The sequence below is a fragment of the Balaenoptera borealis genome (assembly GCF_965194805.1).
Source record: "Balaenoptera borealis genome assembly, chromosome: 11".
NCBI lineage: Eukaryota > Metazoa > Chordata > Mammalia > Artiodactyla > Balaenopteridae > Balaenoptera > Balaenoptera borealis.
In genome coordinates, this window is record NC_138868.1 from 29,691,400 (window position 1) to 29,716,089 (window position 24,690).

At 36.2% G+C, this 24,690-nt stretch overlaps 1 long non-coding RNA gene and 1 pseudogene across 7 annotated transcripts in view; both read right to left on the reverse strand.

Moving 5' to 3' along the window:
- The window catches only part of LOC309606576, a 494,104-nt gene that overhangs the window by 104,789 nt on the left and 364,625 nt on the right, over positions 1-24,690 (reverse strand). The gene's annotated exons all lie outside the window — the stretch shown is intronic.
- LOC309606566 (large ribosomal subunit protein uL22 pseudogene) lies at positions 2,039-2,655 on the reverse strand (annotated as a pseudogene). The gene has a single exon. The product of its transcript is annotated as a large ribosomal subunit protein uL22 pseudogene (transcript).

Sequence of the window (24,690 nt, forward strand, 5' to 3'; positions counted from 1 at the left end):
AAGGACAGGCTCTACTTTTCTGTAGAAGTAAATAAATCCTAAAGCCTCAGTTATTTAGAGCAAGAAAGATTTATTTCTTATTCATACTAGGTCTAATGTGGATTAGGCAGCCCTTGAGAGTTAGACAGCTCTTCCAAACAATGACTCAAGGATGCAGGTTGTTTCCATCCTGTGTCTCTCCCATCTTCATCTGTGGCCTCCGAATTTGTTCAGAAGAGAAAAAGAGGGTGTGGAGGTGTCATATAAGCTCATACTACCTTGTCCAGAAAGTGGCTCTTTTCGTTTCCACTCACATTTCATTGGCTAGAACTGGTCATATGGCTCTTCTGACTGCAAGGCACCTGGGGACTGTAGTCTTCCTGGGCACCAGGAAGGAGATGGGAGCTGGATGTGAGTGAGCACTAATGATCTCTCTCACAATAGTCATTTAAATTTGCTGACATGCCCCTGATTGTTTCTATCAGAATAAAATGGGGTAATACATTGTAAAGTGCCCACTATCTGGCGCATAGAAGTTTCTCAAGAAATGATAATTGATCAATTCTCCTCTAAAAGAGCTTCTTAAGGCCCAGCATATCTCCCTTGTTTGCTTCTCTTTGGTGCTGAGTACATGCCTGGCTGAATATCACTAAATTTGCAAATTAAAACAGAATAGTCCTCTGGGAATGCCTCCCATCATGCCAGCCCTTGACTTGGTCCCATCTTCTCTTCAGATTTCTGTTCCTTGTACCCAAGACATAACATATCTGATTCTGAGACATTCACTTAATGACTGTCCTACAACCTTCCTTCCAGCGTAAACTCTTAAGATTGTACACTTAATTATATATTTTCAGTTTGTCTATATTTGTTCTTATCTGCCTACCTTGGAAACCACAGTTATATATGGGTTACTCTGTGTGTACGACTTTGATGATAAGTACCCTAGGGTTATAATGTCCTAAATAGTCTATCTGCTCTAACTCAGGCATAAGAGCAGTGAAATGAGATTTTTTTCTTAAAGAAGACATATTTCACATAACATTCCAAATTTTAGGTTTTTTTAATGCAGTATATAGATAAGTTGGAAGTCTATTTGTAAACCCAGTGAGGTTATACATATATAATCTTGTGTTATATATACCTTGTGTTATGTACACTTTATATCATATATATCTATCTTAAAACTCATTAATTACAAATCCACTTAATTGAAAATTAAAAATATTCTATTTTTACAAGATCCTATAGTAATATATCTTTAAATATCTAATAGAGCTCACCATTATCTGTGTTGTATTATAGTCATTTATGTCAAGATCATGTTAAATAACAATAATGAAAATGGCATTATTCACTAGTTTGTTGTATTTTTTAGATTCCACATATAAGGGATATCAGATGGCATTTGTCTTTCTCTAACTGACGTTTCACTTAATATAACAATCTCCAAGTCCATGTTGTTGCAAATGACACAATTTCATTCCTTTTTATGGCTGACTAGTATTGCATTGCATATATATATACCACATCTTCTTTATCCATTCATTTGTTGATGGACACTTAGCTTGCTCTCATTGTGGTTTTGATTTGCATTTCCCTAATGATTAGTGGTGTTGAGTACATTTTCATGTACACGTTTGCCATTTGTATGTGATTTTTGGAAAATAAAAGTCTATTCAGATCTCTTTCCCATTTTTAATTGGATTATTTGTGGGGTATGTTTTTTTGCTATTGAATTGTACAATTCCTTATATAATTGGCTATTAATGCCTTATTGGATATATGGTGTGTAAATATTTTCTGCCATTCTGTAGGTTGGCTTTTCATTTTGTTCTTTCTTTTTCTGTGCAGAAGCTTTTCAGTTTGATGTAGTTCCACTTATTTTTTCTTCTGATGCTTGAGCTTTTGGTGCCATACCCAAAAAAAGTCATTGCCAAGACAATATCAAGGAGATTTTCCTCTACGTTTTCTTCTAGGAGTTTTACAGTTTAAGGTCTTATATTTAAGTCTTTAATCTATTTTGAGCTAATTTTTTTTTTTTTTTTTTACTTTTATTTGCATTTATTTTTTGCAGCATTTATTCCCAGGCCATAAGTTTTTGTTTCTTCAATTTCTTCTGGGATATCTTTTTCTTCTGGGCAACCTCCTCTTCTGGTTTAGGAACAATCTGTTCTTTTTCAGTAAGGATCATCTCAATGTGGCAGGGAGAGCTCATGTATGGGTTGATCCGACCATGAGCTCTGTATGTCCTGCGCCGCATCTTGGGGGCTTTGTTCACCTGGATATGTTCAATGACCAGAGAATCTACATCTAAGCCCTTAAGTTCAGCATTACTCTCTGCATTTTTGAGCATGTGCAGTAAAAATTCAGCACTCTTTTTGGGCCACCGACCCTGCATCCAGCCCCACTGTTTGGCCTGGGCACACCTACCAACTCCACCATTGTAACGACGGAATGGCACACACTGCTTCTTTAAAGTGACATCCTTCAGACACTTGGTGGCTTTTCGGATATGCATACCCTTAATGGCCTGGGCTGTTTCACGAGTGTTCTTAAAGTGAACACGAAGATTTGAACCTCTCGACTTGCATGATTTTGTGGGGTTTTCTGGGTCAAGTGAATAGCGAACCATTTTGAGAGGTCACCTCAGGCCGCTGACTGGAAAAGGAGCTAATTTTTGTGAGAGGATAATTATCTTATCTACGGTCAAGAGGTAGATTCAGACCCTGGTGATCTGACTCCAGATTCTCTACTCTTTACCACCGGAAAATTCTTACACACAAAGCTTAACATGTGCCAGAAAACACTGATTTATATAGATTACCTAATCTGATCTTCCGTGAAGCTATAAAATACCCATTTCAGAGAAGCCATTATTTGCCCAAATGCTCATAATCTTAAGTGATAGTTTGGGTTGGAACGCAAATCTAAAATTATGAGTCTACACTATAAGTTCCTTCAGAGAACTTTGCTGGTTGCCTTTGTGTATCTAAATATCTAGCAGAGTTCAATATATATTTTTAATTAATAAGTAAACAAATAAACAAACAAATGGATAAATACCTAAAAAACTTTTAGGATATCCCTTGCTATTCTCTGTTTGGGCAGGTTACAATGGCAATTAGTCTACGTATTTTGACTTTAAAAGTTTGCCCCTCACATTTCACTCTTGATTTCCTAATTTTCAGCAATGTGAGGAGATTGTGATAGGTTTCATCTTCATTGGCTTTCAATACATGGCTTAGATTTGATGCCTTTTTTTTTTTTTCTGTGCAGATTCTGAAAGGTTGAGAGGGCCTGCTGTCTCTATAGTACCAGCTTAATAATTCACAGCTATGAGAGGGACAGAACTATCTCACATAATTTTTGAGATGAAATTCTAGTTAATAGTAAAGATGGGTGAGTATAATACACATATCAAAATTTGCTGGCGAAAGTTCAGCATAAAAAAGAAAATCTCAAAAGTCAAGAATATATAATATCCTTGTTGATGGACCCCGTGATTTAAGGCAGGATTAACAAAGGAAATATCCAAAGTACTATTGTGGAAAGGCATAGCTGTCTGATGTGTACATAATATAGGTCATACAATGGTAAATTGCTTCCTGGCTACTTAGAATGACACCTTTAGAAATATATTCCTTATGATTTTAGGCTTTAGAAGACTTTTGTCCAATGTAAATATCCTAAGAGATAGTTGAGCCATTTTTAATGATTGGCAGGGTATAAGTTAATGGACCATGAAGAAGAGGGACTGATTTGGCTCAAAGCATGTTGGTCTTGAGTAAAGTAACACTCAAGTAGAGAGGGCGAACATCATGAGGATAATGAATATTTTAGTTGAGGGGCTCTAAGAAGTGGAGAAAATGGGTGAAAGGAACCAGAAAGGATGCCTAGGTCAAGCCTGGCTGATTTTCCAATTTTGTGTAAGTTAAGACCTCGTAGGAAAGAGAGTGTACTCAAGCCAAAATCTATGGTGGTTTGCATGTGAGCAAGTTGACGTCTATCTTTCCTAACATCTTGGCCTCCCAGAGTCTTCAGTTACACACAGAAAAGCAGATTCTATTTCAGTGCATTGCAAGAGCTAATACTTTAAAATAGAAATGTATTATTCCCTTTTTTCTGGGTTCATAAATGAACTCAAGACTCACATATCTTGTTATTTCCCTGACTTTCAACCCATTCCTAATCATTTATGTGGGAGCTCATTCCTACCTGAGCGCCTGTATTTCACAAACTGTGCATATAGTTCACTCACGGTTCTTTCTGTTATTTTTGCTGGGAATTTTCCTAAAGACTAACAGAGAGATTGGGGAATTTATCACGTGTGATAAACCTGTTGCCTCTTAGTCACAAGTTCAAATGCTGCCCAGCCTCTGGGGGAGGACAAATCAGCAGCAACAGATGCTGTTTTCATCCCACTCAATCCAGCTTTGACACAATGGTTCAGAATATATGCCAAATATTAACCATTAGCTCATCTCCTTTCCAAATCAATGGTAAGAACATCAGAAATCTACTCTTTATTTAGCAATCTTTTGTGTAAGGTAGATTCCCATACTCTCTATTGGAAGGAGGGGAAAAGAGAGCTAGTACTTCATGTTTTCCTTTACACTGCAATGTTTCCCCCTTAGAATTCTGTCAGGTCTACTCTACATAAACCTGTATCTTTAAGTTTATTTATTTTTTAATAGGAAAGAAACTGGCATGTAGAAACATAACTGTACTGCATTAGGTATTAAATCCAAGGTGAAAAATCAAAGGATAAAATACGTTTGTGTAAGAGAATTAGACAATTCTACAACCACAGAGGATCCAGTGTGGGATTATGCTGACCTATTCCATTTTGATCTTTCATTTCTATACTCCATACTTCCTCACCATGCTCTATGCCCCAGGAAGGGCTGCCCCAGCAGATTGACCTTTATGGACTGCTTCAGTGGACTCATTTGTCCCCCGGCTTCTGGTCGAGATCAGTCAATGGGAAGCATAGTCATGGGATTATAGAGGTGGATAACATGTTGTTGGGGTAATTATTTCCAATGAAATTCTCTCTGTCTATTTACCATGGGATGGCTACATTCCTCTCATGGTATTTTGTAATAGGTTTATGCAATAAAGATTTACTTCCTGTATCAAAGTGTATGTACTCTTGTCTCAAAACCTTGCCTTCATCTAGCTGTTTCATTGGAAAGCTATCGAATGAACTTATAAATTACTGACCCATAATGTCAGAATCCTTTCTCTGTCACTATTTATTTGTGTGGCCTTAAGAATAAAGCATGACCAGTTAACATTTCGGAGGTCTCATTTTCTTAAGTGTAGAATTTAAGAGTAGGATTGAAATTCTCAAGACCATCTAGCATTAAGATTGTATGGCTTTTGATAAATCTCTATACATTCATTTAATATGAATCCATATGCCATGCTAAAGCTATCAGAGAAGAAGGACACAAGGCTGAGTGTTATCATAGGATCCATGCAGAATCTGAGGATGGAGAATTCCTGAGAACATTTGCTTTTTTGTGTGTTATTCAGGACAAAATGGTTAGTTGAAGACATTTATTGGTGAGAGTTATATCTTGGCTAATCACAGATAATCTTCAAACATACCAGATGAAATTTATTCGACTGTATCATAATCCAATTTGATAATTACATTATGGAGCCAGTAGCAAAACATTAGATAATATCAGAAAAAGGGTGAAAAAGATAGTCCAGGTTTTTTTAGGAATTCATAGTAATCCTTCCTAAAAAATTGGCTGGTAAAGATAGATTTTGCATGGGTTACACAAATTTAATTCTATAATCAAGTCTGATACTAATTCTCTGACTAAAACAGATGTACTACTACATGCATTGAAAAGCACTCAAATTGATTTTTACTGGTTTACGTACAGATTTTTGGCAAATAGTTTTCAATTAAGAAAAACAGCATTGGTGACACCAAACCAGAATATAAGTCTTTCCTTTTTAACTGAAAGTTTAATTGTCTCTTTAAAAGATTGGGTAATAGCTGATTATGGATGTAGAGATATTTCTTGATTGTAATATACTAAGATTAAAAGCTCTATCATAGTAATATAATGCAATAATTATTCTAGTATTTGAGCCTTCTACACTATCTCTTGCTCAGTGGTTATATTACACAAGTTTGTATAAGTCAAGTTTGAAGAGAGCTCAAAACTGAATGTTCAGTGATGAATTATTTTAGAAAAAATATAGATTAACTTTTGGAAAATCTTAGCTAAATGCCTATGCAATTAATAAAGTAAGTCAATTGCAATTTGATATGTGTCAATTTGTTCTTACTTCTTCACTGGAAAGTTTCACTGGGAAACATGAATTCATTGAGAAATAAATACTTGCTGCTGTAGAGAAGTGTCTGTAAAGGCTGTTCAAGTGAGCAAATGTCCATGACTAAGAAAAAAGTCACGTATTCTTATAAATTAAATAGGCATATATTTGAAATTTCCTCAGCATAAATTTTGTGCATTTCAAACTGGACTAATTGTTTGATCATGTTTTAAAACCAAAGTATAAACCCAATCTATTTTTTGAAGGGTATATCTTACCCAAATTAGCAATACTAAGTCTAGATTTAGACATATTTTTAGACATAATACCTTCAATTTCTTCTTCCTTATTCCACCCGGTAACCTTGGTAATATTTCTTAACCTCACTAAGCTTCATTTTTGTCTTCTGTGAAACAGTCATATCAAATAGTACCTACGTGAAAGAATATTCTGAAGATTAACTGAGAAAATGCACACAAAGCAAAAAAGAGCAAAACACTTGACACATAACAGATACTAAAATATTGGCTGTTGTTGCTGTTTTTGTTAATTTGGTCCTAGTAATATAAGTAGATTTTTAGAAATCGAAAATGGTTCCATATCCTTACTAGTCTAGAAACCCAAGATTATTGAAAATTCTGAGTGTATCAACTCACATATTTGATATTGAATAGAGTGTGGTTTTCTTGCTGGCCAGGAAAAATATAACATATTCTGTAATATATATCTTAGCGGAAAATTAGTTCCAAGGGAAAGATCTGTCTTGTACACATAAGGAAGGTCTGGCCAGCTTTGGGCTTTGTGTAAAATGTGTTCATATATCTTTAGCTAGGACAAAAGACTACACAAAATTTTAATAGCAAACTGCAAGGTCATGGAAACTTTAGGACTTGCACATAAATATGCAAAATGTTGTCAAATAACAAAGTATTTGGTGAGTTCAGTTTCTTGAAAATAAAACAGAAAAATGTAAATATCTTTATACTTTGCAAATGCAGGTAGGTAGAAGAATAACTAGATGATGAGATTCACATGGGCTTTTCTTGTGAACAAAAAAAGAAGGGAATAAACATTTAGTTGATTGCCTGTGCTGAGATCTAAGATGGGAAAGTTAATGTTATCTCATTTAAACGTGTAAACAACCATGTGAGGTAGGTACTATTACCACTAAGAACAAGGATATTTCTAAAAATAGAAAGATGAAATAACTTGCCCTTGGCGCATAGTTTGGGAATGACATAGCTGGGATTAACTTGAGTTTATTTTACTTCATAAACTCTTTCCATTAAAAAAAAGAAAAGAAAAGAAAATACCCTACATCCAGGGTCCATGCAGCCCAATCTCCCTGAGAAAAACCTTGATAAATGCCAATTTGGTCTTCCAAAATTTCGTTTGGAAACATGGTGAAACTATATATATTCATACCCATATATACTTATACGCACAAACACACATGTACACATAAACTATATACATATATATGTATATTACACACACACACACACATATACACACGTATCAGTAAATGTTGTTCAATTGGCAAATTCATATGACTAGAAGAAAAGTTTATTTTCAAAACTCCCTTTGGGCATCCGTTTTATCAATCTGGCTCAGAGACATGGTGATTGGAAAAAGGTAAACTTTAGAGAACAACCTCTGAGAAGGAAAACCAGTGGCCATGAGTGGCCCTGAGGTGATCCAGGTGCCAGCCCTATAAAGAGAGTTCCCTGAGGATATGACTGTCTACTCCATCAGGAGGCTTCTGGCTACCAAGTGACAGAAAATCCAAATCAAATTGGCTCAAAAAATTAGAACGGTTTTGACTAAACTAACGGAAAGTTGAAAAGTAGATCTGATGTTACAAGAGACTAAATCAAGAGGTTCTGGCTCTGGCTCTACTGCCTGTGAATTCCTTGGCTCCGCTCTCCTCAGTGTGTTGACTTCATCCTCAGGAGGGAGAGATGCCTTTGCAGTTCACATCCACTCCTCACAATAAGCAGAAGAATGGCTCTCTCTTCTTGTGTCCTTAAGAATGTTCCCACAAAATCTCTCCGCAAAATCTAGGTTCTGGTTGATGCCAGCTGGGGCATTTTCTGAACCAGGAGAAGGGATCGTTACATTCATAAATTAAATGGGACCACCCCTAGAACAAAATCAGGGTTCTTTTAGTAAGACAGAAGGGATTAGACGATCAACATTTTTCCATTGTACCAACCAGTCTGGCACTCACAACACTGCATATATTCCAGAATGATTTGAAAAGAGACCTTAAACTCAGTGAATTTAGGTGGACTTTCTGATCCAGGTCAGTATGTAAAATTAGCATTAGAATACATGAAAAGGAAAAGTGATTTATGGGTGGAGAAAATAGAAAAATACCTCTTCATTTAAAAAAAAGTTTTAAAGCATTACCTTTCAATTTAGAAATTACTGACCAATTGTTTACATTTAACTGCTTTAGTAAATGATTAGCTTTATTATTATTAAATGTATGAGAAATCATAAAATTCTACCCAGTTTTGAAAGGAGAGCTCACTTTTTGAAACTTAAGTACCTTCTAGGGGCAGCTTGCCTAAATTTTAGGGGCAGAATTTTGAAAATAAACAAAACATATGAAGGGAAAATTTATAAACTCAGAAGTGAACTCTTTATCACAGAATAATAACCTAGCAAGTAAAATTTACAATTCTGAAATCCTCCCCAAATTTAGAATTTGTTGGAAATTATTTTTCTAAAACATGATGATCCACTAAATCATATTTGTTGCTTATCTTTAATTCTGGATTTTTAAAATTCTAATTTCATCATAGGTTTTTTTTTTTTTTAAATTTTAGAAAATCCTAAATATCCAGAAAAGTTAAATGAAAAAATTATAATCATCTATTATCTTACCATCTCAGCAATAAGCATTGGTAATATTTTAGTGTACTTTTAATCTACTTTAAAATATATTTTTCTTTACAAAGAAGTTTCCATCATACTTTACATTTGTTTATATTTGTTTTGTTAACTTAAAAAATTACATTTTGATCATTTTCTCAAACAAAAAAAATTTGAAAATTATTTTGTTTCAGTTTTCCAATTTGTCTCTTTTTTAGAGCTATTGTTAGATTCTCAACATCACAGAACTTGCTCTGAATTGGTAAAACCACTCTCAAGCAATTTCTAAGGGTCACATGATATTGCCACTTATAATATAATATGATAATAATATGACACTGTAGGGCAGATCTACTTTTCTATTTAAACTTTTTTTTTTGGTAATCTAATTGTCAGATTTCTTCCATCTTAGCAAGAGCTCTTTCTTCTCAGAAATATTAATTTCTACTCACAACTCCCCTGAAATATGGAAACAATTAAATGATGGGCAATAATTTTTAGGTTCATGATATCTTTGAAATATTTTATAATTTGGTAATCAGAAAATAGTTCATGGACCAAATTTGATACTATGAAGTTACTTTCAAATAAGGACCTAAAGATATTTTTATAATTGTATTCTGTCTAGTTTTTATTAGATAATTATTTGTTACATCACACTCACTGAGACGTCCAAAATGGAGTAGCCATTACCAAGACAATTTATGAGTTACATTGACTTTCCCTACCTCACATTAATACTTTGCTCCATCCTGTGCTCAGCCTCTGCTTTTTGTAAGTAAACAATTAGGAATATTTCTGGACTCTCCATAGCTTTTCATCTATTATAGGAAATAAATGTTAGAGCTTCTAATGGAAATATTTAGCTCTGTCTTGATTCTCAGACTGATTCTAGCCATGAGTCATGAAAAGTGCTTTCAAATATAGTAAAATAAAATGCTGTAATATTTTATCCATATATTCTATGACACATCCCATTCCACCTCACATTGTTGATATTTTCCTTAAATTTCATCTTCTTGCTTGACTGTAAACCACTCTAGCACAGTGGTCAGGTCTTCATGACTATCCCTGACAGTGTTCTGCAGTCAATAGAATTTTCATTAAATTAATAGAAATCAAGGACAGGAGAAGAAAATTCATAGTCACAGAAATATAAATATAATTGTGCTTCTATATCTCTTCCTTTAAGAGTCATTAGCAGATCTACTCCATCGAAAAGCTCAACATTTTGCTTTCCTGATTTATTTTTAGTATCCCTTCAGCATTATTTTAATTGAAAACATAAACTTCACCAACTTCTGAACAACAATTGATGACAATTATAATAAGGCTATTAAATATAGAATTATCAAAATATAATATATAGGACTTCAACTTCTAGCAATAATGGAGTAATTGAGACTGGATTTAGTTTTGAAAACAAAAACAAAACAGAGAAAATCAATGAAAAAAGAGCAGGTTCTTTGAAACAGATAAATTTTTAGCCATAGTGGTGAAAAAATAAGAAAATATAAATAAACAAACAAATAATTTACTAATACCAGGAATGAAAGAGAGCTTTACAACAGATCCTACAGTTGTTAAAAGTATAATGTTAGGAATTATAATGAGCAACTTTCTGTAAATATATACGAAATAGACATATTTTTTGAAAGATACAAACTATCAAATCTCATTAAAGAAGAAAGAGAATCAAAATAACTCTATACATATTAAATAATGAATTTATAGTTAAAAACTTTCATATCAAGAAACCTCCAGGTGCAGATGGTTTCATTGGTGACTTCTCCCAAAATTTTAAGAAAGAAATAAATCTAATTCTATACAAATTGTTCCAGAAAATAGAAGATAAATTTTCCACTTAACTTATAAAGCCAGCATTTCCCTGATACATAAACTACACAAAGACATTACAGGAGAGTAAATCTACAGAACGATATCTGTCATGAACACAGACACAGAAATACTTAACAAATTGAATCAAGCAATACAACACTATATTGACAAAATAAAGGAGAAAAACTATACGGTAATTTCAAAAAATGCAGAAAAACCATTTGATAAAATGCAACACCCATTCATAATAACCATAATAAAAAACACCTCAAACTAGGAATAATAGGGAATATTCTCAAATTGGTAAAAGTCATCTAAGAAAAATCTATACCTAATGCCATAAAGGGATAAGTGGAATAATTTTCTATAAGGTCACAAATATGGCAAAATTAAAACAACAACAACAACCAAAGCTTGTTTTGGAGGTCCTAACCAATGCAATAAATCAAGAAATAGAGATATACAGATTAGAAACAAGGAATAAACTTATTTTTATTTGCAGAGGTGATGATCACCTACCTAGAATAAAGTAAGGAAACTACTAAAATGCTTCTAGAACTAATAAGTGGGTTTAACAAGGTTATAAGATAAAAGGTTATAATGGGGATAAATCTTTGCAAAGCAAATATTTGACAAAGGTACTATATCCAAAATATGTAAAGAATTCTCAAAATTCAGTGATAAGAAAATAAACACCCAATTTAAAAAATGGGCAAAAGATTCTAACAGACATTTCACCAAAGAGGATGTGCAAATGATAATTGATGAAAAAAAGCTTAACATTGTTAATCATTACAAAAATTCAAATGAAAACATGAGATATCACTACACACTCACTAGAATGACTAAAATTTTTAAAAATTAGAAAACCTGACAAAACCAAGCACTGACAAAGATTTGGAGCAGCTGAAACTTTCACATATTGCTGGTGGCCTACAAAGTGTTAGAGTCACTTTGGGAAAAACAATATAACAGTTTCTTTCCTATACAATTAAACACATATCTACTACATGACCTAGCAATTCCACTCTTGGGCATTTACCCAGGGGAAGTGAAAATATTTGTCCACATGAAGATATGCACTCAAATGTTTGTAGAAGCTCATTTATAACTGCCAAAACAACCTAAATATCCTTCAACTGGTGATAGGGTAAACAAATTGTGATATATACACACAATGGAGTACTACTCAGCATTAAAAATTTCTTAACAACCAAAACACAAAACAAAATGTAAAAATCTCAAAATGGTCATGCTAAGTGAAGCCAGATATAAAAGGTTACATATTGTATGACTGCATCTATAATATCGTTTTAGAAAAGCCAAACCACTAAGGACAGAAAGCAGATCAGGGGTAGCTAGGAGTTGGGTCTAGGATAATAATTGACTGCAGGGGTACAGTGAGGGAACTCTTTGGAGTTATAGAAGTATTCTATATCTTGACTATGGTTGTTTGTCTGTAAATATTTGTTCAAACTTATTGTTTTATATACATGAAATTAGTGAACATTATTGTTTATAAATCATACTTCTATGAAGTTATCTTAAAAATATCAAGGAGAATGAAAAAGAAAATACTATTAACCACTTTGCCTTATGTTGATTGAACAAAACGACTGAATATAAAATTTATCTCTAAGCTTCCTAGCAGTTAAGGTAAAAAGAAAAGCAAAATATGTTGTTATTACCTAATGTCCATTATGAAACTGTATCTTACTCATCATAGGTTATGAAAGGAAGGTATCACATGAGTTTTTAAAAACTTTCCTGGTGATTGTACATTTTACATTAATATTCTTCATATGTCACATATCAACCCCTGATAAAGGCAAAGATATATCATTAACATATCACCCACTTCCCCCAATCATTAGAGAACTTTAAATTATCTAAGCTTTAAATTACTCCCAGAACTAAAATTTTGTCTCAGAATACATATAGGGATCAACAGGAAATTATTCCTCAGAGTCTACCCTGGGTAAATATGTAATATGGTTATTTGGGTATTACGCCATCTCCAATGAAGTGGAGATGTTTTCTACTACCAGAGGTAGTAGAAATATTTTCTACTACCAGAGGCAGCTCTGGAGTTTTCAGCCTCAACTTGCTTCCTTTATTTATCTTGTGAATGGCAGAGACTTAGAAAAACCCCAACATGCACTTTCACACTCTCACCTGTAGTCTATTAAAAGGGGTTATTTCTAAGATCAATCACATCTAAGTTAGGTCTGCCTGGGTAAGAGTTTTGAGCTTGGTCAGAGTCACTGAATAAGTCTCATAAAAAATTACTGTCACATTTCCAAGACAAAAGAGAAAAGTTTGTGCTACATTTGGAAAATTGCTTTCACCTATGACCCAGATCTCATTAGTAGAGCTACATAAGCATCTTCTAAAAGCCATTTCTCCTGTCTTAGTCCAACCAGTCAGAATCTTTGTGGGAAAGAAAAAGTAGGACCCAAATCTGACCCCGACTTGCTTTTTCAAATTCCACTAGTTGGTTTTTACTTTAATCTCCATTTCCTATCACTTTATGTAAATAAAATTCACAAAACAAACACTTTGCACTCTTGGGAAGAAATGTCATCTGTATTCTTTCTTGCACTTCTTGTTGTTTTTGACTTTTGTTCTCAGTCAGCATTCCTGGAAAGTCACAGATTGATATACAGATAGGAACTGTTGAATTATTGAGTCCTGCATTTGAGAAATATGTATTGACATTCTATGCTCTATATTCAAAAATAAATAAGACCCAGTTCTGACCTCTAAGAACCTTTTATTATAGTAAGGAAGATAGACATGGAAATAAATAATTTTGAGACAATGTTACACTATTCTAATAGATACTTCTCATATCAGAATGTTAATAAACAAAAAGCTATTGGAATACAACAGCTAATCCACAACTGCCTGAGGGAGCTGAAGGTTTCAAAAGCATGTAACACCAGAGGTCTTAGAGCCCGAGGTGGTAGGGATGGCTCACCAAACAGAAGAAACAACTTGTGTGCAAATAACTAATTAGAAAAGTATCTAGTGTGTTTGGGTAATAATGAAAACTTATGTGGCTAGAGCTCAGGGTAATACAGTCATTCATTTATTGAACTAATATTTATTGAGCAACTACTGTGTCTCAGGCATAATTCTAGTCACTGAAGGTACGATAGTGAACAAAACAGGAAAAAAATGGCCTGTTCCTTTGGAGCCTATATTCTAACTAGAGGAGAAAAATAATTCTTAAAAATGCAGAATACATCAGATGGTGAAAAGCTCTATGGAGAACATTTTAGAAGGGAAGGAGGATAACTCAAGGATGACTCAAAAAGTTGGGCCTAAGCAATTGGAAAGATGGAATTACCATTCTCTAAGTTGGGAGTACTTTAGGAGAAACCAGTTTGGAATAGAGGATGATCAAGAGTTTTGCTTTGGACTATAGAGGTTTTCAATATCTACTAGAGACCCAAGTTAAGATCCTGAGCAAACAGTTGGATGTAAGATACTAGAATTCAGAGAGAGTTCTTGGCTTGAGAAATTAATTTGTAGGGGTTTCAGCCTTTCCATGGCATTTTAAATCATAAGGGTTGATGAGATGATTCTGTGATATGAAAGAGTGGCAGTGAATGAATCTAGAGAATAAGGTAAAAAGTAGATATGAAGAGTCGTTGTACCAAGCCTTGAAGTTTGACCATAATCCCATCAAAAGTGTGAAATCAACTAGAGCTTTAAAGCAAGAGTGATGTGACATGGTGGACTTCATTTTTCAAAGAAAGCTGTTGGTAGTGGGCCTCAGAGGGGAAAAATTTGGATGGAAGGAAGATAATTATATCTATCACAATGGTCCAGATGAAAGACAGGCAGGGTGAGTAGAGATGGAGAAGAATTGTTGGGTTCGGGTGTTTGTTCTAAGGTAAAATCACAGGCTTTGGTGACTGACTGGATGTGCAGAGGATGTTGTAGAGAAGGAATTTGCAAATTATTTAGCGTTCCATGGAGATAACCATTATTATTAATAATTATTAATTTTATGTGTCAACTTGACTGGGCTAAGGGATGACCAGATAGCTGGAAAAATATTATTTCTGGATGTGTTTGTGAGGGTGTCTCTGGAAGAGATTAGCATTTGAATCAGTAGACTAAGCAAAGAAGATCACCCTCACCAATGTGGGTGAACATCATCGAATCCAATTTGTTGACAGCCTGAATAGAACAGAGATGCAGAGGAAGGGGGAGAATTCACTCTGCTTGAGCTGGAACATTCATTTTCTCCTGTCCTGGGACATTGGAGCTCCTGATTCTTGAGCTTTTAGTCTCAGACCAGGACTTACACCATCAGTCACCCAATTCTTAGCCTTTGGACACGGACTAAATTACACCACCAGCTTTTCTTGGTTTCTCCAGCTTGAAGAGGGCAGACTGTGGGACTTCCAAACCTGCAGTTCTATTCAGAACTCTCTCTATTCTATGGGGTTCTATTTCTCTGGAGAACCCTGACTAATACTGACAGTAACTGGAGAGAAAGTAGGAGGCTAAAATAATGAGACTTTGACCTCCAAAGCCCTAAAGAAATGTTTTATTTTTATCTATTTACTAGCTTGGTAAATATTATATTGTTTGAGAAAAATCTCCTTTAGAAAAATGTTTGAAAACCACTTGCATAGATGATAATTTTAACAAGTTCTAGTTTTGGAACTCTGCATAAGGTGACAACATTGACTAGGAGCATACTTGGAGATAGATGTCAGGGCAGTTAACCTTCATTTTGCACATTATGAGATCCAATAGGATATTATTGTAGAGCTATGTGAGATGAAGAATAACAATGATAGCCTAATACAATATGGTCCAAATTGTTCTTCAAGAAGCTCTCATGCATTTTTGGTGGGGATGAGAATAATAAAAACAAGTAATGGAGGATGGTTATATAAAATTCAATGGAGAAAATGTTTTTTGTGTGTCTCTCCTCTTTTAATCATTAACACATTGACCCCAAACCAACCAAAGTAATTTAAACACATTTCTGCCCAAATTAGTCTCATTTACAGAAATCAACAAGTTAACTACTATGCAAATAGGAAAGTGGGGATAGAAAAAGTGAAAGCAAAGAGATGGAAGAAAAAATTCTAAGTTAATCAATATATGTGTTTCATAATACCAAAGTATGAAAACACAGCCTTAGAGTATTTTGCAAGGGGTCGGGATTATTCAGAAGATACTCTCAGAAGAAAGAAATGATGTTGCTTGCTCTCCCAAAGAAGATGCAGAGTGGATTTGGGAAGGAAAGGGTGGAGTGATGAATAGGCCAAGGAATGTTGCAGACATTTCTAGTGATATTTCTAAACTTAGCCCTTGCCAAGAATGCCTCTTCAGAGAAACCATTTGGAAATTCGGATTTCAATAGATTTTAATCTTTAGGCATATTCATTTATTTTGTACAACATTATTTAAGACAAAATAAAATCTGAGTCATACTGTACCATCCAGTAGTCATAGCATGATGGCCATAGTGGTGGCTTTCAACTATGGCTGCATATTAGAATCACCTGGGGAGGTAAAAAAAATCATGCTGCAGCTCCACTCCAGAGCTTTGAGGTGGGCAAAGCTCCCCAGGTGCTTCTAACCTGTAACCAGGTTTGAAAACAACTGTCCATGAAAGCAGGTCCTCAAGTGACTTAGCAGAGTGTGCTGGGTATTTGGCTGCTTGGGTTGCAGCTTGTTCTCTATTACTTCTGATGTTAATGACGGCAAGGTGAAGGATTCACCCAATTTTATCATGGGGTTGGGGAGTAGGGTAATGCACAGAAGGACAATCAAACCAACCTTCAAAATCTTCAGTGAGTCCCCTTCATGATTACAAACCTGAAAATCCAACCCCTTTATGAACCATTCAGGTCAATGAATATGTTGGCTTTTACGTGCACAGATGTGGCATGAAGCAGGCAGAGAGAACAGATTCAGACAGAAGGGATGTCTCATAGCCTTCTGAGACCTGAATTTTCATCTCCAATGTTGGAGGTAATTTCCATCAGTTGGCCAACTTCCTACTGATCTAGATGACAGCTGATGCCTGCTAACTTATCATGCGGAGGTTTGTTCTTTGGTATTTGGCATTTGTGGAATGGATGTGATCAAAACAAAGACAATGCAGCTAAAAAGAATTATGTCATCAGTGGTATGTTTCTTTTGGGATTTTTCTTTTTTTTTTGCAACAGGAAGAACAATATCATCTTCCTCCTCTTTCAATATGACCTGGCACCCATAACCTCTATGATTTCACGTCCTACCACTCTCCCCCTCACACTTCAGACATACTGGCCTCTTTGCAGTTTCTCAGACATACCCAGCATGATTAGACCTCTAGGCCTTTACCCATGTCTCCATTTAGAACTACTCCCTCTTGACGCCTTTATACTCAAGATTTGTTCCCTCCCCTTCTGTTGGGTGTCTGCTCAAAAGTCACCTTATTGGAGACAATTTCCCAGACCATCCTGTATAAAATAGGAATTCTCCAGTCCTCACCATTCCTTTTCCCCATTACAGCGCTTTATATTTCTCCCTAACTCTTATTATCATCTGAGATGACAAATATTTGTTTTTCCCCTAATTCCTTGCACTGGAATATCAGGGCAAGGGCTTTGTGTATTTTCTTTACTGTTTAATTCCCAGTGCTGGCACACAGTACACATTCAATAAATATTTGTTACATGAATGAAGGAATGAATTGATGTATCTTTCAAACTGTTTGGGAATAATAACCTGTGACTGTAGCAGATTGTATTTTCTAAAAATGGCCACAAGAGTATCTCCCATCCCACATATAGTCACAATAAGGCTTAGACACTCCTCCCATCAAGAGCTAGGGTCTGTGTTCCCTCCCTTGAATCTGTTAGCAGAAATGACACCATGTGACCTCCGGAGTTGGTTCATGAAAAGCAATACAGTTTCCACCAGGTTCTCTTGAGATGCTTACATTTAGAACACAGTCACCACGTGGTAAGGAAGTCCAATCAGCCCAGGAGAGACCCATGTGGAGAGGAACTGAAGCTGATGTCCCACAATCTTGGGAGGGCCTTCAGACTACAGTCAGCACAAATTTACCAGCCATGCGAGTGAACCATTATGAAAGTAGATCCTCCAGCTTCAGTCAAGCCACCCCAGGTTATGCTTCTTGGAACAGGGAAGAGCTGTCCCTGCCAAGCACTGGCAAAGTTTCAGGTTTACAAACTATTTATCATTATTTTAAGCTCCTATGTTTTGTGGTAGTTTTTTATATAGCAAATGTCACTGATACAAAATTTAATTGTTAATGAGCAAACCGATATAAAAATAAACATGACACTAGAAAACATCACTGCTATACACACGAAAACACACATATATATCATGGTATATATTCAGCAATCTAGCTTCAGTGTTATATATACACTTATATAGCCAGTGCTTTACATTCACATTCTATTTCTATAGTCCTATTAACAAAATATAAATGCAGAGTTGTATGTATTTCTTATACAGTGATAACACATACATTAAAAAGCTTATATACAAAATGGTACAGCCACTATGGAAAACAGTATGGCAGTTTCTCAAAAAATTAAAAATAGAATTACTGTTTGACCCAGCAACTCCATTTCTGCATAAATACCCAAAAGAATTGAAAGAAGGGGCATGAATAGATATTTGTACATTCATACTCCCCATAATCAAAAGGTCAAAGAAACCCAACTGTCCATTGACACATAAATGGACAAAATGTGGTAGAATATTATTCAGCTTTAAAAAGGAAGGAAATTCTGACATATGCTACAACATGGGCGAACCCAGTGTCATGAGATAGTCACAAAAGGAGAATACTGTATTTTTCTACCCATATGAGGTACTGAGAGTGGTCACAGAGACAGAAAGTAGCATGGTTGACTCCAGGGACTGAGAGCAGAAGGGATGGGGAGTTATTGTTTAATTGATAGAGTGTTTCAGTTTTGCAAGAGGAAAAAGTTCTGGGGATGGATGATAGTGATGGTCGCATGACAATGTCAATGTGCTTAATGACACTGAACTTAAAATAATTAAAATGGTAAATTTTATGTTACGTATATACCACACAATTGAAAAATATTATATGCATACCCAATGTATTTGTAGTGTTCTGCACGCTTCCTGTGTAGTAAATGTTTATACATATATCTCTAGTATAATGAACATGGTCACATGGTCACACATATCTTCAGTATCATATATACCACACACTTCTAATGTTGAATATAAATTTACGTGGAAAAGATCTTGCAAGGTTAACATGTAGGACTTACAATGTTTTATGCATATACCTGTATACCTGGTGGTATATTCACACCTATATTGTAATATATATTATATAATCTATTTTCATTGTATATATATATATATATATATACATATATATAAAACATTGCATATTATTATATATCGAATATATACATAATATATAAAAATCGCATGTAACATATATATACAAACTATTTGCATACTTCTATACAGAGTTTTTATGTACACAAAATATATATAAAAACATCCCCAGGATCAGCAAAGTCCTTCTTCAAAAGTGGACACATGCACACACAGACTTGCGTGCGCCCACATGCATCTCAACTGTGACATACATAAAATACAGTTTTGTACCCACAGAGCTACATTTCCAGAGTTTTATAGACACATGCATCTCCAATGTTGTACACACATACTTACATACTTCTTCAATGCTGGATATGCACATAGGAATCTTCAGAGTTGTTCACACATATATAAACATATATGCATGTAAATAGTCATGTACACATATATCTCTACACGGCCTTACATTTTCAGAAATTCACATGCATATACATCTCTCACATTATTTGCACACTCACACTAATGTCTAGCATTATATAGGTACACAGACATCTTCAGGGTTTCACACACACACACACACACACACACACAGATGACTAATCTCATATACACACAGAGAAGCTGGGTCATGAGACCCTTTCGTCTTGTGATTTGTGGTATCGGCCTCATTGTTTATAATCTTAACTTGAGTATTATTAATTTTTTGTCCTGTGGTAAAGAGTTTTAATTTAATCAAAACCTTGGAGACTAAATAATTAAACCTGTCACACCATCCACAGTTTTACTGTTAATTAGTTATGGTGAGGTGCCACTGTCATAGGAGACAGGGTCCCTAAATTTAGCAGTGGAACATTACATTGATCACACACAGAAACAGCCTCGACTCTGGGGACCAGCTGCACGTCAGCGAGTGCGCTGTGGTAGAGTCCACTCTTCACCTATGAAAGGGGGATGCTCCCGGAATTGTCAGCAACGATCTGCTTGCTTATTCTCTGGCTGCACATAGCAACCAAAAAACCTGCCATCCTTAACCCCTTGAGGGCCCCATAATAGCAAGTTGGAGGAGGGCGATTCTCTTGCTCAGCTCTGGGCCGCTTGCCTGCCTGCCTGGCTGAACCAGAGCTCGTCTCCCCCAGAGAGACAGCTGCTTCTCTATCCAGAGCCACGGGCTCTCTCCCAACCCTTTCCTTACAGGTTGGAAACAGGAAACCAACCAAGCATGTTTCCTTCTCAGTGTGCAAGGTCAGGTGCCTCTTTCTGCTCTCCTTCTTTGAATAAAGAATAAGTAAAACACATAGCACAAGGTTTTCTAGCGTCCCAGCTGCCACAGTCCTATAGATGCATATTCTGGGCCTGAAGACAGATCTGCTAAATAGCAATATTAATTAGCAGAGCCACAAAATTCCTCCTAATGCCCTTTCTTCCATTCGGATCCACCCTTGAAGTGGCATCCTGCTGTACCTGAAAGAGTACGGGCCTTGGGGAATAGTAGACACAGATTCAGAACTCAGCTTTGTCACTTAACTAGAATTATCCTTTCCTCTAATTTTTTTCTAGCTAAAATCTCACTCTCCTCATTTGTTAAAAAGGATGTTTTGAGTATGAAGTAGATTTCTACTGATTGTCCATTATGTTCCTTTTCCCACCACAGTGAGGTGGAGGAATGGCCTTCTTTGTTGTTCTATCTGTGTCTTCCTCCTTGAGATGGAGAAACTTGATTCTATGCCCTGATTGCTACCAGTACCACTTAGTAGTTGAAAGAACCCATGGGTAAATAAGATCACTGGGAATAGTGACAACATTTGAGCCAGGAATAATAGTTTAGAATCATATTATTAAGGGTTGCAGGTGCCTTGCTTTATCTTGTAGGTAATATGCAGTTACTAAAGGTGTTTAAAAACTAAATATTTCTGAGTACCAATGAGACATTAACATTGGAGAGAGAATAAGATTCTTCATGTGATTTTCTTCTATTCCTGGATACTGGAAGAATCAGGAGTGGTGGCCAAGGATGACAGAAGGGCACTGAAGTGAGAGGTAGCTGGAAAGGTGAAAGTAGCATTAGTGTGTCCTTATATTTCCTCCCCTCATATTCTTTTGCAGGCTCCCCTGGTTACAGGAGTCTGGTGTAGTAGCGCACAAACTGGGTACTCAAAGTTCCATCATGCTTAGCTTTACCCATGGCAGTGAGCATGACCCCTCCTACAGAAGTTGCCATTCAGTGAGTTGCTCTCTCATCTTCTGAAAAAACCTATCAATGATTCTTTATGAATGGTTGACAGTTGACAGATAATAAATATCATGTATCCACCACTATTCTAAGTACTGGGGCTGAATCAATGAGCAAGGTCATTAAGGTTCCTGACCTCAGGGGGCTTTCATTCTAGTCAAAGGAAAGTAGAGTATAGACAAATAAATGAATGAGATAATTCTAGAGAGTTGATAAGTTGCTACTAAGAAATAAAATAGTAGAATGAGTAGGTGAGATTGAGAGACAGTCAGAGACTAGGATTTATGGTCTTGTATTCCATAGCAAGAATATTGATTATATTCTAAATGACACAGAAATCCACTGTAGGGTATAAGCAGAGTATTGATGTAAACTGATTTGCATGTTTAAAAGATGACCTGATGTAAAGCAATTATACTCCCATAAAGATGTGAAAAAAAGAAAAGAAAAAAAAAAAGATCACCTGAGGAGTAACTATACGGCACACTGAGAGTAGCATTATGTATAACAACAAGAAGGGCAATTTTTTTAAAAAGCATATTAAGTCAGAGAAATACATTTCCTAATGGTGATGTATACAATGGAGTGAGATACCTATGGAGTAAACGTTTGGAAACCACACAGCCTTCTTAGAGGCACAGGAATAGTACTGTCACCGAAAGTGGGCGCCCAGCTGCTCGCTACTCAAAAGCCAATAAAGAGGCAAGTTTGGTGGAAAGGAAAGTTTGCTTTCTGTCTGAGGCCGGCAACCGGGGGGCGGGTGGGGGCGGGGACGGAGTACAGACCCCTGTCCGGAGGCCAGTTCCCCCCCACTGACGATCAGTGGGCAGGAGCTTTCATAGGTGAAGGAAGGGGGCTACATGCAGAGACAGCACAGTCAGCTCGAAACTGAAATTGGTCATGCGGTGGTCTGACCAGCGTCATCTTGATTGCTTTAAGTACAGCTAATCGTCAGTTCCAGGGTCGGTTTGTTCCCATTTCTTTGAGGTCAGCTCTCGGAATGGTGGCAGCTTATGTCATGGCTACAGTCTGGTCATCATGTAGTTAACTTCTTCCACCTGGCGGGGGTTTTAGTATCTGTAAGACAGCTCCCAGGATATGGCTCAGAATACTATCTATGACCCTTAAGGAGGAACTTAAAGGTCCTTGACTATGCTTAATGACTAAACTATTATTTGGTCTTGTTGGACTGTTTTCCTTTGTTTCTGCATTTTCTCACTTCTCTGATTACACATAATTTGGCTAAAGTTTTTCCACAGACAAAAGGCAGGCAGAGGACACGGTGGGGAAGAACCATACGGCCATGCTCCGTTTCAGTATGAGATAGGCAACGCTCTCCTGAGCCCACTTCTTGCAGAGCCCTACACAAGGAAGATGCAGAAATGTTTCCTTTCCTGCGACCTCACTGCTCACCTCTAGGGAAGGTGTTCTTCTCCATCTTCCATTACAGAGTTCCATCACACAGCTGTCCCAAGGGAGTTGGTCCACCTGGGATACATGGGAGAAGGTAGCAAACTAGGTCTCTTCCTTTGACTATTGTGTTTCCTTTCATCTGTTAACAGTGTATACTTCATTTATGTAAAAAGAGAGAAGAAAAAGACAGAAATTGGATGACTATTGAGATAAGAGTAAAGGGACATATTTAGTTTCAGTAAGTTCAGTTTAAGTCTTAGAAGGTGGTGGTGAGTAAATTGTGGAAAGATTTGAAGAGTTGTTCAAAGTTTCATTCATTTTTAAATTAATTGACTCATTCATTCATTCTGCAGTTATATACGGTGCTTTTACTCTGGGGTGAACAGGCATAGACAATGAGGATTCAGAGATGAACATGACATAGTCCTTACTCTTATGGGGATTGTACTTTAGTGGAAAGATGCGCAGTAAAGATCAACCTTACCTGAAGAAAGGTGTGCGAATCTGTCCCTGGCTCCTGGGAGTTAACCTCTAGGCCCTCGTAATATTCTGCCCAATAAGAGTCTCTTTGTTTACATGGAGACCTTTGGCTGTGACAGATAGCCTATGCTAACACTGTGATTTATAGGTATCAGCTCCACCTTTGAAGGGGAGAGAGACTAAAGTCAGCCATGCAGGTGGTTACCTGTGTCTACATGGCTGACCTCCAATAAAAACCTTGGACTTCAAGGTTTGGATAATCTTCTCTGTTTGGCAATATTCTGTGCTGGGAGAAGTAAGTGCTGTCTACATGACTCCACTGGGAAAGGAAAACTGGAAGCTCACGCCTGGAACTCTTCTGTACAATGTGCCATGTGCTTTTTCCCATTGCTTATTTTAATCTGTATCCTTTTGTTGCAATAAACCATCACTCTGAGTATAATGACTTTCCTGAGTTCTGTGAATCCTTTTAGCAAATCATTGAACCTGAGGGTGGTTTTGGAGACTGACTGAACTCTCGGAACAGACATAAATGGCTGACTACAGGGCAGTTATTAATAAAGCAGAAGATACATGCTGTATGGTCTAGAGGAAGGGCACACAATCTATTCTGTGTGGTCTGAGGGAAATTTATTAGAACAAAAGTATAAAGTGAATCTTAAATATGAGTTAAAAAGGGGAAAACTTATTCCAGGTAGGACAAAAAGTCAAAATCGATGTGGTGGAAGGGCATGGAAAATTGGGGCTTTTCAAGTGGTCCTATATAATTAGTAAATTGATATGATGTATAGAAAGAGATGATTCAAGAATAAGAGATGGCAATCGTAAGATCCTTGAAATCTTTTGCCACATAGCTGATAAGAAGCTATTATATGACACTAAGAATGGAAGTGGCATAGTGCTATTGCATTTTCGATAGATTATTCCTAGCAGCAGTGGGGAGCAAATGCTTGAGACAAGGAGATAATTCAAGAGGACATGACAGTATTTTAGGCTAGAACACTGAAGGCTTGGATAATGGTCATGGGTATAGAAAGGAGGCAATGGATTCAAGAAAGGAGGCAAGGATTCAAGAAAGGTTTAAGATAAGGAAGCAACACATCTGAAATTCTAATTAATTAGAGCTGGAGATTTTTTTTAAAAGGCTAAGTTTAGGATGAAATCCAGATGTTGGGTTATTGGTGATAACCATACTATTTCCTAAAATA